This window comes from Macrobrachium nipponense, chromosome 5, assembly GCF_015104395.2.
Source record: "Macrobrachium nipponense isolate FS-2020 chromosome 5, ASM1510439v2, whole genome shotgun sequence".
Taxonomy (NCBI): Eukaryota; Metazoa; Arthropoda; class Malacostraca; order Decapoda; family Palaemonidae; genus Macrobrachium; species Macrobrachium nipponense.
In genome coordinates, this window is record NC_061107.1 from 57694738 (window position 1) to 57697610 (window position 2873).

Here is a 2873-nt window from a genome sequence, read left to right on the forward strand (position 1 = left end):
TAACTAGCTACACACTCCCCTTGGGATACGTCCCTAATATGCTTAATGAGTTTTTATTTCCCCCCCCCTCTAATCCGACTGGTGCCGGACATGCCTAGGTCTGGCCTGCTTTGAGTTTCCCACTAGTCAGCTGATGTTTTGGGAGTAAAAAAATGGCTGCTCTTCTAGCTAAATAAGTAAAATTAATGACACTGGGAAGGCGAGGCGATCAAAACCGTAAATATATATATATATATATATATATATATATATATATATATATATATGTGTGTGTGTGTGTGTGTGTGTGTGTGTGTGTATATATATATGTGTGTGTGTGTGTGGTGTGTGTATAATCACTTTAAAAGGCAAGGATACACAATTTTCAATATGGCCGTGCCAAGTCGTATAAATACTCCATTGTCTGTTTGAGTGTATTTTCTCCATTGTATGTGTATCCTATGAGCATACCTAGTTCTTTTCGTCATAAGGGATCTTAGAATTGAACACATCAAACCAGGATTGATCAAGCTCTATAAAGTCCCTTGTACTTTCCCACAACATACTCCTCAAATTTTGTCCCTGACTTCCATAAAATCTAAAGCTTTAGATGTTGTTTCCGAAAGAAGCTGCACTGCTTTCCTCACATTCATACGTTACGTACCTGTTACATTTGTGTTACATTTATGCTGCATGTCTCTTTTATATGCACTTTCTTCAAAATGTTTACTGCATATGCGATGAGTAGTAGGGTTAAAGTTGTACTTTCTCTTACAACAATGAACCCATTTCCGTCTTGTTTCCTCATCACAAGGGAATCGGAAAAAGGATACCTCCTTTTTTTCTACTATTTGAATAAAAACCAAACATGGCGCAGCTGTTTGGTATTATTTAAATAATAATTTAGATTATATAAAATATCAAAACTATGGTTGTATTCGAGGAATGTAAAACTAAAACTAAATCAATGCAGAGATGACTGAAGTGACCTGTGATATACATTTGAATGAAACGGTAGCTGAGTGACTTCTCGCCCTGACCTGTCCTCCAGGAGGTGCGGCTCTGTGTGGGGGGGCGATAAGCCCCAACCCCCCACAAATGACTCTACCTGACCCATTCTATATACCTTGGTGGTATCAAGCACGATTCCAACGACGCTGCAACCCGCTCCAGTATTCCAAAGTCTCAGTGAAAATCGACGGCTAATTCTTCTTCTACTCCACCGTCTGAAATCCAAACTCTGTCTTGACGTCCGACCCCGACATTCCACTCGCAAGCTGTCCCTTTTGAAGTACCTAAGCATTGCCTGATAAGGAATGCTCTTCCATTTGTTCCCTGGTGAAGAATTGCAAGTGACAAAGTCCTTTCGCTAATACCTGGGCTCAACTCTACGCATGTCTTGCCCACGGACAAGGGTAATTGAATTGGAAGTTGATCTGTCGGCCTTCACCTACTATTCCTTGCACTCATTCCCTGTTCCAAAGTGTTCTTCTATTCCCATGATCCCATTATTCCATCTCCCTTAGAGACTTCAGCGATATTTGACAGTGCAATTGTGATTTTGTGAATACATTAGATCTGTGGAGGTCACGCGCTAACAGTAATTTTGTTATATTTGCATTTCATTTAATATTTGATATATCTCGTATCTTGCATAGTTTCCTTCTGTTATGTAAGCTTTACCGTTGTTATCCCATGTGTTACAAAGTTACCTGTTTTGCAGGTTCGTGTAGACTTCCCCCTTTGTGTGCCGCCTTCTGTAGTTCAACAGTGCCATTCAACATTGACTGCCAGTGCCATTCTTGGGATAGTATTCCTGAGATCTCAGTGGGAGCAATCCTTGCTTACAGTGCTCCACCTAGTGTGTGAGTGTGTTATTATTACAATTTTAGCCATTGTACTATGCACCATAATTACCTACTCACTAGATTTAGTGTTTTGCCTGCAACCCAGTGGTACATTCGTTCTTGATATTGTATTATTATTTATTTATTACTTTGACGAAATATTATAATAGGCTTACAAAGCTAGAGTAATACATTATTATTATTTACATTATTATGAAATAATCTTGCTCCAGACAGACTCACTTTGAACAGATATTTAAGTCCACAAAAAATATATAGACATAAATCAATAAACAGCCGAACTCAATTCAAAACACAATACCACTCCCAAAATATACTACAATTAGCTCTTATAGTAATTTAATGTCTCATATACATAATCATAAGGATCTACTATATTACCTTCATTTAACAAATTTGGTGTCAGAGTAATCAAGGTTGGTATACTTCACTCGAATGTGAGTACTGAGAGGGCAATACAAGAGTACAAGCTCCCCATACCGTACCTGATTTTCTGTACAAACACATTTACGCATTTCATGAGTGGTCCTACCCCACCTTCCTAATTCAATTTTTAGGCATTGAGACATCATTCTTAACCTTGTAAAAGCTTGTCTTTTATAATCTGGCACATATACTTCCCCTTTATATACATTGTGATGTAAGAGCCCCTTATTTAGTTTTGTCCTATATGTGACATACTTCGTAGAATTTACCGGTTTATTTGTTATAGTGACCGAATGTTTTCTAATGATTGTCCACTATTTCCTTCTCTTACACATCTTATCAAAAATCTGTAACCTGGTGTGTTGTTCCTCCCACACATATCCAATGTAAAAGGAAAATGAAACGGTTCCTCTAAATTCACATGATTCATCTTAAACTTTAGGAAAATGTTAGGTTTTTTCAGAGTTTCATATTGCACAGTGTGTAATCGTACTTCTCCTAAACATAAACGCAGAGGTAAATTGTTTTTAACACCAAGCAGTATTCTAACCAGTTTGCCGTAAGTCTTTTCTTTACTTCGAACATTAGAAGTCAACCAGC